This window comes from Macrotis lagotis, chromosome 3, assembly GCF_037893015.1.
Source record: "Macrotis lagotis isolate mMagLag1 chromosome 3, bilby.v1.9.chrom.fasta, whole genome shotgun sequence".
NCBI classification, from domain to species: domain Eukaryota; kingdom Metazoa; phylum Chordata; class Mammalia; order Peramelemorphia; family Peramelidae; genus Macrotis; species Macrotis lagotis.
The window spans coordinates 277,797,068-277,813,383 of record NC_133660.1 but is presented as its reverse complement, the minus strand read 5'-3'; positions in this window follow the sequence as shown (position 1 = coordinate 277,813,383).

Sequence of the window (16,316 nt, the reverse complement as noted above, 5' to 3'; positions counted from 1 at the left end):
ACATTCATTCATGAGTAAGGTACCTCTGTCCATCCACCATGTTCGTACACATTGTGAGGTTCGACCCAGGTAAAACCTCTGCAGAAAGCAACTTAATAGAGCATATCATCAGAGTACACAGCCCATGGACATCATTATGTTGTAGATACACTAATTAGCAGGCTAATGCAGAACTGCACATATGGATCTCACGCTGAGTTAGCTGGCCATCAACCCCAGAGACTCTGACGCAAGGATGCTCGTCCTTGTCAGGGGGCTCTGCTGAAGTGAACGTGGAAGGCTTACTGCTGTGGCTGCCCAGCAATTTGGTTTATCCACAAACAATTAGGAAAACCTTCTTAAGTTCTACTATATGCAGATATTATAGCTAAGAGCCAAAAAGGCTCCTGACTTCCAAAAACTTAGATTTTACTTGTGGGTACAACATGATAAATTTGGGGGTTTATAGAAAATCTTTACCAGTGATCAGAAAGGGCTAACAGGTGGGACAAAAAAACTAGGGAAGACCTCTTGAAGGAGGTGAACTGAAGGGAGTGGGAGCTCCAAGGACCTTCCTTGGGACACTGTGGAGTACACAGAGGGCTGGAAGAAGGATGATATTATCCATTATCCCTGTTCTGCTTGGTCTCAAGGGAATAGAAGCAGGAATGACATGGGGACATTTCAAAGAGGCAGAGCTAGACTTGCAATCTAATCATCGGAGCTATCCCAAAGTGGAATAGGCTCCCTCAGGATGGGGAGAACTCTCCCTTCTTGGAAGTCTGCGATCACTATTTCTGAGGAGACTGCAGAAGAGATTCTTTTGTGGGTCTTTTGTGAGATCTGAGGCAGGAAATGAAATATCAGATTGAGGTCATATTATTGAAGCTCAGTGTGGTGGCGGCATGGGATATGTTTAATCAGCCTTGAAAAATAGGTTGGATCCAGATTCTGAAGATTCTGAATAAAAATGGTTTGTATTTTATGCTAGAAGCAATGATGAGGAAGGTGGTTTACTTGAGCTCTGAGGTCCCTGCCCAGGCTGAAATTATATGATTTGTTGCTACTGCTGAAGGAACTTAAGGATCTAAAGGAGTCCCTCAATATCTATGGATCTATGACTGTACAATTGTGTCAAGCAACCAGGAGCTATTAAATACCTCCATGTACCAGTCACTAGGCTAGGCAAAATACCTCTATATTTAGCTATCTATCCCTCTGTCTATCAAGAATGAAATTATGTCTACTTTCAATGATCTTACATTCGAATTAGGGATATAATAAGGCCACAAATATTAGAATATATACACACATATATGGATTTGTAGATGTATACAGGAAACTCCCAAAGTCTTAGGGCATTTTGACTATTCAAAATAGCAGATCCTGTGTGAGCCATAATAAGGAGGCTAGTGACACTGGATCACTGCACTCATGGGAGGGGGACAGAATATGTAAGAAGAGTCAAAAGTAGAAGGGAGTTAGTTCATGAAGACCTTTAAAAGTCAGACTGAGAGGCTCTATTTGATCCTGAAGGATAGGGAGCTATTGGAGTTTATTGAGTAAGGGAGTGACATGGTCAGATCTTCACTTTAGGAAAGTCACTTTGACTGAATGAGGCTGAATGAAGGAGAAACTTGGGAGGGGAAAGTTTCAAGGTGGGTAGATCCCCAACAGCTACAAAAATAATTTGGGCATGAGCTGATGAAGATTGGCACCAGGAGATGGCAGTGTCAGAAGAGAGAAGGGGGCCTATGTAAGTGATGTTACAAAGTTTGAAGTGACAGGACTTGGCTCCACATTGGATATAGGGAATATGAATGATTCAATGTAGGAAACAACCCAGGGGAAAGTGGGCTCAATCTTAGAATATGTAGAAACAGTTCATGTTCCCCTGTTCCCATTTCTTTGCTCAGTGATGTACCTTTTCATTGATTACTCTAAAGAAACCCAAAGAAATTTGGTGTGCTCCATGGAGAAAGGGAAACCTAGAGAATTTGTGGAGAACCCCAGTTGGATATGCTGGATTTCAGATTTCTATGCATAAAAATGTTGATGCCTCTGTACATAAAGCCAGAAGAGGGATGGGTGAAGTTGACAGCTCTTCCCAACAACATGTGAAAACATTTTGTTTTAGAGATGATCCCAAGTCCTTCATCTTGATGTGGAGAATCCCTCATGATCAGGGCATTCCATAAAGGACCAGACTTTCTCTTTGAGAAGGGAATTTTGTTTTATTTTCGTTTGGGGGTTGGAATTGGAAATGTAATTCCAAGGCCTGTGCTGCGCCTTAAAAGGATGGACCGTTAGAGATGGAAGGTAGCTTAGAAGTCACCTCCTCTAATTCTTTACCTCACCCAGAATTGCTCTATAGTACTCCTTATAACCTCTAATTTTACCAATAACTCACTTTCCCATAAATCAACTCCTGTCATTTTTGGGTAAACTCTGGCTTCTAGAAAATCCCTCATTGAAACTCAACTGAAACCTTCCCCTTTACAACCTCCACCCCACTCCTAATGGTGTGAGTTCTGCCCTCTGGATTCAAGGAGAAGATGCCTGAACAATCTACCAGCATTTCTTTCATTCTTTCAGCTGGAAATTCAACAAAAGTGAAATAATCTCTGCCCTTGTGGAGCTTCCATTCTACTGGGTAGAAAGTATATACATTGATGGGGATAATTGGGAAGAGGGGCAAACATTCTTTGGGTAGGAATCAGGAAATGCACCCTTGGGCACTATTTATCTTCTTTATCTCAAATGAAATACTATTTGTAAGTACTCGGCCTTCTATCTGATCCTGTGTAGTCACTTGGTAAAGGCTTGTTCTTTCCTACCCTTTCCGGGATTGATGTGTCTAGTGATAAGGAACAAAAGTCCCCAGGGAGAAGGGAAAGCGGTATAGTGGTGGAAGGGATGCAGAGTGAGGAGACAAAAATCCCTGATTTCAACCCCCAGCTCATACAGTGATCACCTCCGGAGAACCTTGATGAGCCATTTGCCCTAAAGGAATCTCAATTTCCCTCTCTGTAAAATGATGGGGTAGGACAAAGTGGACCCTGGTCTTTTCTAGCTCTAGGATCTATGCTCTTAAATAATGAGATGTTTTCCAGTTCTAAATCATAGTGAAGAACATAATGTAACCATTGAAGGTGGTCCTCTCTGAACTCCAGTTTCTTTATCCTTAAGTGGAGGACAATAAGCCTTCACCACCTTTCTCAGAGGGAATTAGTATTCTTATTATGATGACAATCAGTGCCAATCTATGACGACCAGCCCCACCAACCTGATGAGCATCGGCGCCCTGCTAACAGCTCCTGTTTTTGAGGGTGATGTGAGATTAATTAGTTTGTAAGACACTCAGAAAATGAAAAGCTCTTAATATATGCTAAACATTATTATTTCTATCAGCCAGGATAATAAAGTGCTTAAGCATTTCCTGCTGCCATCTGCTGCCAACCCACTCAAAACGAAGCAACTGTTCAGCTCTTCCCTAGTAGGAGGTCAATGCTGGGGGGTTGGGGAGAGGGCCACCTGCTTGGATGCCCCGGGAGAGGAAGAGCACAGAGACCTGGAGCAATCCTTGGGGAAAATGAACAAAATCACATGGCCTCAAACCCGTATTTCCAGCTTCCAGGGCTCCCTCTATGGTCTCAGCATAGCAAAGACCTGAAGAGAAAGAGCATGTTAGCTTGGAGTTAGAACCCTGACATCATCACTTGACTTGAGAGAAGAGCTGCCTCAAGCTGTTTTTGAATATCTGGCACTAATCAAGGGCTATGAGATGGGGTCCTTTTGGTAGGGGAACATTATCATTCTCTTTGCATCCTAAGAATCCCCAAGTTTGAGGTCTGGATGACATCTGGGAACATCATAGCTACTGTTTCCAAAGGATTTTCAAGTTTACTAAATGCAACTATTCCTACTCCCACTGTTCAGTTGAGGAAACTGAGGCTCAGGAAACTGAAGTGGTTCATATGATAATCAATTTGAAGATGAAAGGAATTGGAGAAGTCAGAGCATCATTAAGTGTAGGGATTTGATCTCAGGTCTCTGATTCCAGATCCCAAATTCACGTGACCTTTGTAACCATGAAACTATCCCAGGATGAAACACATTCTTCAACAGCTGGTGGGCTCCTTCTCATTGGAGAGCTTGAAGTTTTGACTGGGTGTCCACTTGTTAAGACTCTTATTAAAGTGTTCATATTTAGGTTGGTTTGAGGGGACTTACTAACAAAAGCACTAAGACACTGAGGCAGGATATACAAGGCAAGGAAGCCCTAGTTCAAGGTCACAAAACAGAATGGACCCTGGAGTTAATCTCCCAACCCCCAATCTCACTGATAGTGTGGATCTCCAGAAAGTAACTGGCTATTTTACCCCCTCTAAGTTTTGGGGTTAACCTTTGGGAATTGGGGGGGTGCTTTTTTAATATAGTTCATTAGTCCCCATTGGGGAGCTCTCTCCCCTCTGATGATTACCAAGTAATGGGAGTTAGTCATTCAAAATGGAATGTTTATTAGGTTGGTATATTATGATCAGGTAGGAGATGGCACTCAAGCTTCTTTGCCAGGAAAACCCCAAATCGGGTCATGAATAGTCAGACATGACCGAAATGACTAAACAATAACATAGATATTATGATCAGTTGGTAAAAAATCATCTCCCAAAAGTGTGTATAAGAGAGTCTAGGGCAAAGTGGGCTCAAGCTTGGAGAGCACATATGCCAAAGGAGGTCCTCTCCTGTGCCAAGTTCCTTTCTGTCCTTCTTGGGATCCCCCATGGTCTTGTCCTTAGGAATAGAAGAAGTTTTGTTTTAGGTTCCTTTTAATTTCTTGAAATTGCTTTTGTTCAGTGTTTTCAATTTGTTCCCAGTAACTGGTGCCAACGTTACTACTCATCATTGTTCTTTAGGGACAAAAAAGTCCAAATCAAGGCTTGGGGGAAAGAAACAAAGGACTCTGTTCTTTCTCCACCTAGTATGATTCCCTGAGGTGGGAGTTGGGGGAGGGGGTTTATGGCTGTAACTGTTCTCTCCTCAATTATAACTGGAATGTCCTCAGTTCTAAGTACATCTGTTCTTTCCATGGCCAAACTCATCAGTCATGAATGAATTTTTTCAGGCAATCTCAACATACCCCTTATGTGGCAACATTTCCCTATCTCGCAATTAATTGAAGGCTTTTTCTTATTCTTAGCTAAAAACTCTTTCATTGATAGATTGATGGAATCCGGAATCCACCTAGTTCATTTGCCTTTCATCATCTTTGATTGATTCATTTGAGAAGTCCAGGCTTTCTACAATTCTTGAGGTAGATGTATTTGACATCAGCCTTACCCATCAGGGCTAGAATTCAAAATCCAGGACTTCTTCTTTCTCAGATGAGGCCTCTGGACTCTGCCATGCTTCCTACTTTTCTTTAGAGGCCAGATCCAGTTTCACACCCAGCCAAGAGTTGTGAAAATATGAAAGGTGATTTGTCTAAATCTAATGAAATTGTTCTGCTTTGTTCTAAGTTCCCATCTTCTTTGTCTGACATTTAAGGTCCAACGGTGTCTGGTACCATCTACCTTTCTCTCATTATCTCCTATTACTCCCCCTTATACAAGCTATTTGTTCAGGTAAGTTGTATATATCCCAAGGCTTGGCTCAAGCTCTCAGTCTAGAATGGTCTTCTTTCCTTGGACTGATCCACAGCAGTGATCCTGGTGATGGTTCTGATGATGGTTATGGGAAAAGTTCTGGACTTAGAGTTGGGAAAATCTTGGGTTCTAATCCTAGCTCTGACACTAATGATATGGCTTTAGGGAAGTCTCTTCAACTTTCTGAGCTTCATTTTCCTCATCTGTAAATTGGGGGCAATAATCTTTTCTCAAATACTAAAAGTTACCATTTCTCTAACACCTTGTTCAAGGCATTGTGCTAAGTGCTTTACAAATATCTCATCTATCTTCACGATAACTGTGGGAGGTAGGGGCTGTTAGTAGATCCATTTACAGTTGGGAAAATTGGGACAAATGGGGGGAAGTGACTCGTCCAGGGTCTCACAGCTAGTATCTATCTGAGGCTAGATTAGAACTCAAGCCTACCTGACTCCTGATCCAGTGCTCCATCCACTTCTGCTGTCAGTGTACCAGGAAACATCAGAGTTGTATCGCTGCTGCTCAGTTGTTCAGTAATGTCAGATGCTTCTTGACCCCATGGACTATTTTTATTGGGGTTTTCTTGGCAAAGATACTAGAGTGGTTTGCCACCTTTTTGTCAGAGTTGTATAAACTTGAGTTATTATCCTCCCCCTGCCTAAGCACCCTGTAATTTCTTCCTACTGGAGTTGTTGTATCAAATGAGACAAAGAAAGCACATTACAAATGTTTAAAAAAGAAATGTAAATGTTAGTTACTACTACTCTTTGTAAGGAATACATTTACCGAAACCAAGTATTTTGCAAACATAAAGCTTCAACTTTTAGCATTCTCTCTGTCTCTGTTTCTGTCTCTCTCTTTCTCTGTATATATGTATGTGTATGTCCATGTAAATGCTTGTGTACATATTAAAAAACCAGTGGTCTTTTCTGTGGTTGTGTGGCTGATAGCCTTATTTCATACTATTTCACTTAAAATACTTCTCTGCTCTGAAAAGTACTTGTGCCTTGAGCCATCTCTACCTGTGGGACCATCCATGCCAATGGACCCATTCCAACAAAATCACAGGATCTTTTATCTGGAAAGGACCTTAGATATCATTTAATCAAAATCTTATTTGACCTAGCATCCCTTTTCTAGCTTTTCCTTTACCTGGACATTTTCAATGAGACAAATCTTTTTGGGTACAAAATTCTTCCTGGTAACAAACCCCACGTGGCCCCTTGCCCGTTCTTTCCCTGACCAAACAATTTTCCCTCCTTACATCTTGAGCTCTCCTAGGCCACAAATAGCAATCTGATTTCCCTCTCATATCAAAATCTTTTGAAAACGTGAGGGCACCTATTGTAGGAAGACAATATGGTAGAGTAGAAGATCATTGATTCTGAATTCAGAAGATTTGCATCTAAGTCTGTCTCCTTCCACCTCAGTTTCTTCCTCTGTCAGAAGAGGATATTGCTTCTAACTCTTAATTCCAAACTGTGATCCTATGTCTCCTATACATCTTCCCTTATTCCCTTATTCCAATTGTCTTAATGAAGATCCTTCCATATTAGGCTTGAGAAGTTGATTTTTTAACTACCTGTAAATCTTTACATTTATCTCTATTAAATTTTTATCTTACTTCATTAATTTGCAATTTTTAGTCTTATAGGATCTTTTGGGATATTGATTTGGTAATTCTCCCAAATTGTCAAACAAATTTGTTTAGTATGTGATCTATACCTTTGTTTAAGTCGTCAGTAAATGTATCAAACTGGTATAGGAGTGAGATCCTTTGGGAGGACTAATATAAAACATTGAGTGAATCAATAAAGTCATTAAGTACTACCCTGCTTTAGAGCTAGCCAATCAGACCAGATTATGCGACCCAAAATGTCAAGTGCCACCCTTTATATCAGTAAGGCAATAGATCAAAGAATCTCAGAATAGAGCCCTGACACCAGCCAATTCAATGAACAGCTGATCAAAAAATTGTTCAATAGTTCCTGCTTCAGTCTCTTGAACAATTCTTGTTAGGATTTTTTGTCTTATTTTTTGGGGTGTACAAATTCTTTTCTGCAGTTTCCCTTTGTTCTTCATAGCACAAAGTTCTGTTTTGACATCTGAGGCCAAGCAAAATAAGGCTGGTCCTTCTCCCACCTCCAGATACTTGAAAATAGTTTTCATGTGCACCAAATCTTCTCATCTGTAGGTCCAATAGCTCTAACCCCTTCAGCTGGTCTGGTTTTTGGTTCTTAGAGAATTAGGACCCCTTTTCAGAGGAAGACATAGTTCTCATTGAAGAAAGGTTGGCCATAATTCTACAAAAATGAGATTTCCAGAGTAATAAGAAGCCATTTCTGTCCAATATAGGTACAAACTGGAAAACAGAATATGGCTTTTCATTCTAGAGAATCATTATTTAGAGCCCTGAGCCCCCAGACAATAAACAAGTAGAGAGTTTGGGGTTTGTTCTTAAGCAGAATCATAAAAATTCCCCAGAGTGTAAGCCCCATGAGGGTAAAGACCATTTCTCACTTTTCTTCATGTTCCTCGTAGTGCATTGCACATTTTAAGTCCTCAAAAATTGTTTGATGAGTGAACGTATACACTATATTTTCTGAAACTGGAAGCACCGTGTAATGAAGAGAGCTTGGCAAAGGGATCTTACTGCTCAAGGCCTCCCCCCATAAACCCTCTTTCTAAGTCTGGACAAGAAGTAGTTTGCATCTTGCGTCCCTCACTTTGGAAAAGTGTTTTTGTGTGGACTAAGCATGAACTTATAATTAATTCTTGTTATAAAATGTAGCCTAATTTTGAATGAGTTGTTTGGATTATTGTGAATGCATTCAGGGCCTAATCAGCCCATTGCAAAGGGAAAAATGGTTTCAGCTGGGGGCTGATGCCCCTGATGGGACTTGAGTGCTCCGTCCCTGGTGGTGGCGGCAGCTGGCACACTGAATATAGACAAAGGCAAACAAGGTCTCTGAATATTAGGCTTTGTTCATCACAGGCAAGCATCCCTACTTCATTCAGAATAATTGTAGGCCTTGGCAAATACACCACAAAGAATTTGCTGCTGTCTACTCTATTTCCAACAATGCAGGCAAGCATGTGAGGAGGAGGGAGTGGGAAGGTCTTTCCAGGGACTGGAAATCACACTAAGTAGACTTGTACTTTTATGCATGTTGTGGATTAGACCTGCCTATGGCTGTTGTGAGTAAATGTCTACATGAACTGTCATCCTCTCTTCTATAAATATGGGGAGGACTAAGTAGAAAGGGAAGGAGGAAAGGATCCTTTCTCATTGGTAGGAATGGGTCCTCAGCCTGTCTTCTCTACTGTGCATTTCTGAACTTCTCTGCTGGTCCGTTTCTGGTCGGTGATTTCCCAACATGCTTCTAGACAAGAACTAACCCAAGGGATTGGGACCTTCCTTTGCCCCTTTATCATATCTTAGGGGAGAACATTTTGTTTGTCATTCCTGTTGCTCATTGGGTTGCCCTTTCTTTTGCTTCATGACTAGACTTCACCCCTCCTTCATTCCCTTTTTTTTCCATTTTACTCCCAAGAGAGTTGATACTGGTGATGGGTACCATGGCCCACTGTGTGATTTGTGGGCTTATTTACTATATTTTGATTCTTCTGGAATTGTTGTTCTCCATTATTCATAGGGGCTATGTTCACTGAGTGAAGTTTGATGTTACAAAGATCAGGTTTTGCGTCTGTGGTATCATTTAACTTGTTGAGAAATTTCTCCAATACCATCCATCCCTATGTTTTCCAGGTATGTAATTCTTAGCCCAGCACATAATGCAGATGCCACATTTATCTAAGTTGAGAGGCTGCTACAACTGACTGCCCATCTGGCTACATGTCAGCCCTGGTTATGTGAAGTTTTTTCACCTTCTTTGTCTTACATAGGTAATTATGCTAATTTATTTTGCAATGACATTGGCTTAAAGGTCCTTGTTATGTCTTTGACTCAAAGAGATTACTAGTAGGAAAGAAAAAAAAAACATTTCAAGAACATCTCAACCAATAGGAAATCTTTCTTCTTTTGTTTAGAACTTACCATACAGAGCTGTAGCTGGATCCATAGAGAATCTGAACGTTCTAATTGTCTAATCATCTGACATTCACTGCTATCCCCCATGGCTATCAGACTCCCACTACCCATTATTCTTCCAATAACTGTGATTCCTTTTTTTTAAGATTTTATTTATTTTGAGTTTTACAGTTTTCCCCTAATCTTACTTCCCTCCCTCCACCCCCCCCCCCACAGAAGGCAATTTGCCAGTCTTTACATTGTTCCCATGGTATACATTGATCCAAACTGAATGTGATGAGAGAGAAATCATATCCTTAAGGAAGAAACATAAAGTATAAGAGATAGCGAGATCAGACAATAAGATATCAGGTTTTTTCTAAATTAAAGGTCATAGTCCTTGGTCTTTGTTCAAACTCCACAGTTCTTTCTCTGGATACAGATGATACCTGTGATTCTTAATCACTGGCCTGCTATAAACAATCTACTACCTTTCCCAAACATTTTCTTCCACCCTCTCATTCCTATGTCATCAGCCTTTCCCACCAATGTTTCTCCAACTCAGCCTGCCTCTTCCCTTGGGAACTCTGAAATGAACTAACACTTTCTCTCCATTTAGGACTTCTTATGCTCTCCATCTTTTCCACTCAGAGATTTGTCTTTCCCCAGATGACACTGTATCCCTGATCATCATCTCCAGTGTGGGTTGAATGATTTCTCATACCCCCAAACACACCCATACATCCTGGAGGATGAGAGAAAATACTCCTCGTTCGTCACTACTCCTGCCAGCTTCTCCTGTCACAGTCACTCAGAAACATCTCTTTTGCACTTCAATTAGTTAACATTTTCCACCTCTTCATTTCCCACTCTTCATCTTGTCTCTCCCTGTATTCTACTTTCAAGATCGAGAAATCTGAAATTCTTTTGGTTGGTCCATATCTACAATTCTCTCTCTTTTTTGCTTTGTTTTGGCCTTCTTCCTAAACCATTTTCCTCCCCTTTATTATGACTCCAACCCCTCTATCCCTCAGTATTTTCTTTGGTGATTGTCCCGATCCTGATTTCACTTTCCTTACTTTCCAAGCTTGATCCTATAGTTAATGACTTTCACACTGTCATCTCCTCTCTAATCCATGGATAAAATATTAGTCCTGGAATGAGGAAGACCTGAGTCTAAACCCAACCTCAGACACATATCTGTGTGACCTTGAACAAGTCACTTAGCTTATGTGCCTCGGTTTCCCCACCTAGAAAATGTGGATATTATAGAAACTATTAGATAGTTATTGTGTGAATCAAATGAGAATATCTGGAAAGGGCTTTGCTAAGTACTCAGCAAATATTAGTCCCTTATTCAGTGTTTCTTCCCTTCCTTTGCCCACCCCCAACCCTGTATTAACCCATCAAGTGGCTCCCCAGCTCCTACTTATGAGTTGGTTTTGCATCAGGTTTACCTCATGCCTTCAATTCTTGGAATCCCTAGCTGTTTTTAAGGCCCAACTAAAGCACCATCTCCTACATGAAGACTGTCCTGACTGCTTTCCCTAGGGGGAAATACTTTGGATGACTTTCTGTATATCAGCACTCCCTCTGGGATGCTTACAACCCATAATTTGAGATTGCATTCTCACCCAACCCAAGCTTAATGAATTGTGGGTCCATGCTCCTAAAACTGTAGCTCACGACTCCCCACAAGTGTGTTTACTATTAATTGTTAACAAGAAGACAAAATCAGCTTTAAACAAAGGTACTCACTGAGGCAATTTAATAAGAATTGTAACTACACACATCCAATAAATCTAGGTGTATGAAATAAATTTCTCATATTCCATATCACTGAGTGGGAAAAACTCATAGTAAGGCTCTTATACAGGGAAAAAATATGTGCCCCCCAAACTCAGTTCCTTGTTCTATAAGACCCTGCTACCCTTCCTCTTTCTGGGGTTCTCACAGAGTTCCTTGTGAGTATATCACTTCTTGTACTCCTGTTTGGTCTTGCACTCTTAGTGAGCGGGTAGGTCGGCTCTAAGACACCATCGACAATGGTGGCTCAAAGGTGGGTGAGTCACCATGAGATAGGATTGGCACTGCCTGCCTTCCTCAGCAGAATATGGTGAGGAGGTAGGCATGACGTGTGACAAGGGTTTGGGACCTGAATTTAACTATAGTGACTGGATGAGGAGGGGAAAGAAGGTTCTGTAAGTCTGTGCTTCTTTTCATGGATTTCCCAAATGTTCTTTCCTCCTTTTTTTCCCAGTAAAATGCTAAGTCATAAGACCTGGGCATGAGACCTTGGGTTAGTCACTTGATTTTTTGGAAACTTTGGCTTCTTTAGTTGTACACTAAGGGATTGGATTCCATGATTTCCCTTCTGTCTCTAGAGCTAAGAGTAAACTTGATAACCAAAGTTACAATTATTTGGGAGCTCATGATCCGGAAGCCAAAGTAGCATGTACGCTGTACCTGTATGAATTCTGGTAAATAGAAGGGGAACTAAAGCCAAGTTCCTACTGATGCCCGACCAACATCCAACTATGTCTAGGTCCGAGGCTGAGCCCAGGGAGGGCCAAGCCATTCCTCCAACAATTAGGAAAGTCAGACTGACTCAAAGGGCCACCTCCTCATACTGGGGGAGTCACTGATTCCCCCTAAACATAGACCATTTGAGTCCTGGCTGGGTCTGTGGGGCCAGGAAGAATCAGGAAAAGGGCACAGCAGCTTTTGGTATGAACTACTCAGAATGCCCTCCCAGATCTGCTTCCTCCGTAACATCTCAGCCTAACTCATAGCCAGGTCACACAGGGAGTGTCTCCTTAATTGAAAGTGGCCTTGCAAGATCAATTTTCAGTTTGTATCTGCTATCCTGTTGTACTATTTTTCAGGTTCTTGTGAATCACCAAAGCAGGCAATGGGCACAGAAAATGGGAAAGGTCTTCATGGGGTAGGAGCCTGTACCAACCAACTCCCCTCCCCCCCAACTAAAAGGAAGTAATAATACTAATACTAATATTAATATCAATAATAAATATATTCATATATATGAACAACCAGGTAGGGCAGTGGATAGAGTACCAGTTCTGGCATCAGTATGATCTGAATTCAAATCTGGTCTCAGACACTAGCTGTGTGATCCTGGACAAGTCACTTTACCCTGTTTGCTCCAGTTTCCTTGTCTGTAAATACGAACTAAAGAAAGAAATGGCAGACCAGTACAGTATCTTTGCCAAGAAAATCCCAAATAGGATCATGGAAGAAGAGTCAGACACCACTGAAAACTACTGAATAAAACCAGCATACATATACATACCCCCCCCACACACTCTCTCATATCCCTTTAGAGTTTTCAAAGCCCTTTACATACGTGATCTCATTAGCTCCTCCCGATAATTTGGTGGGGGTAGATCCTATTCTGATCCCCATTTTACAGATGAGGAAATGTTTGGGAACCCTACCTACTCCATGTTTTGAGGAAGATTAGAACTCAACCCTTCTTGGATCCAAGCCCATCACTGTCCCCTCTATATCACCGAGCTGCCAAACCCCTCAGCTCCAAAATGGCAGAAAATGAAGTGGTTTGGGAAGCCGGTCTAAGGCAGAGGGGAGCATCTGCTGGAGGTGAGCTTCAGCAAATGGGATTTTTTCCCAAGAGAAGTCCAGAATTGTCAATCCTCCTATTTGGAAGGAACCTCAGAGGTCTTCCTGCCTTCTAGTGTGGCCAGAGCCAACCCGCATACTATGTTCATCTCTTAGCACCCCGGTGTTTGAAAGATATTGAGGATCTGAAGACTCTCCGATGCTGCAGGGTCTGGGTTCTAGATCATATGAACCCAGACTAAGGGAATGAGGTATGTTTAGCCAGAAGAGGACAAGACTCCAGGACCAAAGATAACTGTCCTTAGGTATCTGAGGGGCTTTCATTTGGAAGAGTATTCTATTTGTTCTATGATCCCAGGGGGCAAAAGCAGTAGCTGCTGGTGAAGATGTTGAAGAAACCAATTCTGACTTGGTGTAGAGGTGAAGGGGGAGGGAGAGAACTTGGAAACCATCAGAGCTGACCCCCAAGAGAATGGGACACAGTATAGTAGAAGTAACTGGCTCTGGTATTGTGGAGGTCTTCTACCAGTGATTGGATATTTAACCCCTCTGTGGGGATGGTCTAGAGGGAACTCCTGTCACAGGATATCTACCTCTTGGATTCCTACAGTGGGTTCAGGATTTTGCTCATTTTTAAAAAGCAACCAAAACCAGAGAGTCACTTCCCCTGCTCCCAACAGAGAGGTATCTATCCATCTTCCCCACCTTCTCCCTCATCCAACTAATGACCAGCTTCAGCCTGAGGGAGGGATGAAGATAGTATTCATGGCCAGACCAGAGGAATCAAAATGATCATTTGTAGAGTTAGTGCTTTTGAAAAATGGGAACTCATGAAGCCCTCATGCCTGGTCAAAAGCAAGGGCTGCTGTCCTAAGGGTCCAAGAGGGGAAACTGAGTCCCAGAGAGCTAAAGCATGTATCTGGAGTGGAGACAAGAGAAAAGATAAGGCTTCATCTGCCTCTGTTAGAGCATCTTAAGTGTTCCTCCATGCTTGGTGCAAGGAATTACAGGGGAGACAAGAGGGCCTGGGCTGAGGCCAGGTTCTCAAGGCTGGGTTTTCTGAATATTTATATAGGGGTGTGTGTGTGTGTGTGTGTGTATAATTTATTGAACTCTAGCCTATGGTCTCTTCCAGAGCAAAACCCACATTAGATCAGTGAAAATTAGACCCCGATGCATTCTCATGATCAAAAATGAAGCCAAATAGGCACTGGGTTCAGTTGTTCTCTGAGGTCAGAGGTCACTGTTGGAAACCTCAAGTAAATTCTACTTCCAATGATGAGATCAGCTGGTCAGATGTTGGCAGGGATAGAATGCCCCTGAGTCTGGAGTCAGGGAGACCTGAGTTCAAACATGGCTTCAGAAACTTATCAGCTGGGTGACCTCAGGCAAGTCACTTAACCTTTGTTTACCTGAGTTTCTCATCTGTAAAGTGGGCACGATAGCCACCTTCCTAGGGTTGTAGTGGAGATCAAATGAGAAATAATTATTAAATGCTTAGCACAGTGCCTGATACATAGTAAACTCTAGAGAAATGTTCGCCTTTATTATTATTATTACATTATCGTTATTGTTCGGTCCAATGGTCAGATAAGAATCAGGACAACTGGAGATGGTCCTGGATGTGAGGCAAGCAGGTTGAGTGACTTGCCCAAGGTCACACAAGAGTCAAGTGACTCAGACTAGATTTGAACTTCTGTCCTTCTGACTCCACTGTGCCACCTAACTGCCCATAGTAAGCTCTGGAGAAGCATTCACTTTTAGTATCATGGTTTTATTACTGGTTTGAACAGATGGATGATTGTCCTTCATTTTTGATGAAGACCATGACATCAGGGAGGTGATGCCATAACAAGTATGTGAACTGGATTTGAATGAAGGGGGGTTGTGCTAAGTCACCAGCCTCACTTTCTCCTCTGGAGCCATCTGGGTCTGTTGACCAGATATGAGTCAGGACAACTGGAGGTGACCTTGGATGTGAGGCAGTTAGGGTGAAGTGACTTGCTTAAGGTCACACAGCTAGCAAGAGTCAAGTGTTTGAGATAGGATTTGAACACAGGTCCTCTTGACTCAAGTCCAGGACTGTCCACTGAGCCACCGAACTGCCATTTTGAACAACATGAGACCTGAAAAGTGCCCCCGGCTTAAAATAAGCTAGGATCCACGATGGCCTCCGTGGACAGCTTCATGTGGTCTGAATAAGAAATTATGAAGCTTTAGCTTTACATTATTTTGTCCTAAATTCTCATTTGCCATTTTCAGAATCTAATTAGATTGTAACATACATCATTCCTGATTGCCTTCCTATAGCAGAGGAGGCCACTGTTTAGTTAAGGTTGTTTCCCCAAGAAGTAAATGGTAAATAGATTTGATCACATAGTCCTCCAAACTTTCCCACAAACTGCCACTACCCACTTTTTCACGACTATGGAGACTTTCTCTTATTAGTGAACCTGGAGGTGGAACCTCTGGGTGCTTGGCTAGGACAAGCTGTCAGCCTACAGGCTTGTCCTCATTCACAGCTCTACCAACGATACATCCTCTGCAACGTTGCCTATTACTTCGTTTGTCACCTCTGCCAGTTTGCAGGGGGTGACATGAAACCATTTTATTTATTACTAATGATTTAGAACATTTTACCACATGGTTGTCAAAAGTCTGGCAGACTCTCTATAGCTGGCTTCATTTCTACTATCTCTGATCAGCTGCGACTCAACCAGAAGTCTCAGACCGTTGGGCTTTGGTACTCAATAGCCTCCCTGGAGACTGGCTGCACCCATTTTGTGGATGGCAACCCACTTTCCTCCTGAGCCAGAGCCCTTTCCTCCTCCCCAGACTTGGAGCTTGACCCAATGACTGAAGAGTAGAGTGTGAGGAGTGGGCCTGGAAGAGTGTCCCTGAGAAGAGAGCTGTTTTTCCTCTTCTATGAGTTGATGCTTAGACAGTGAGAGAGGGGGTAGCCGGGCCAAGTAGAAGTTGCCAATATAAAGGAAGCATTCTGGGAGTTCTGGGAACCCACCTATCCTGGGGAAGCACCGCAAGCCTGGGAATTTAATTATGCTGTA